Source organism: Penaeus monodon, chromosome 31 (genome assembly GCF_015228065.2).
Source record: "Penaeus monodon isolate SGIC_2016 chromosome 31, NSTDA_Pmon_1, whole genome shotgun sequence".
Taxonomy (NCBI): domain Eukaryota; kingdom Metazoa; phylum Arthropoda; class Malacostraca; order Decapoda; family Penaeidae; genus Penaeus; species Penaeus monodon.
This window is the reverse complement of record NC_051416.1, coordinates 21,770,289-21,770,635: the sequence shown is the minus strand read 5'-3', so window position 1 is coordinate 21,770,635 and position 347 is coordinate 21,770,289. Positions and strand designations below refer to the sequence as shown.

Genomic DNA, 347 nt, shown 5'->3' with positions numbered 1-347 from the left:
TGTCCATAAACTGCACGAATAACTTTGAGAAAAAAAATAATGATGAAAATGGCAAAAATACGGATAAAAAAAGCGGATCATTTTGACAACTCTGCCATCATCACTCGTTCCTGAGAATAAAATATCCAGTCTGTTATGAAACCGGATTTTGTTAGCAGCCATCCCTTTTTTTCTTTCTTTTATCATTTTCACAAGCGTACAAAATAGTACTTTTTCCACAATACCTCCCCCCCCCCCCTTCGAGAGCGCAAAAAAAAAAATGATGAACCCTGCCACAGAATCTCCAATCTGATACGGATTTTCATTTTTATTTTCTAAAAAAAAAAAACATATGCCAGAGATTAACT

At 34.9% G+C, this 347-nt stretch overlaps 1 protein-coding gene across 1 annotated transcript in view; it reads right to left on the bottom strand.

Annotated features, from left to right (window-relative positions):
• The window catches only part of LOC119593101 (sialin-like), a 35,739-nt gene that overhangs the window by 5,883 nt on the left and 29,509 nt on the right, over positions 1-347 (bottom strand). The window lies entirely within an intron of this gene.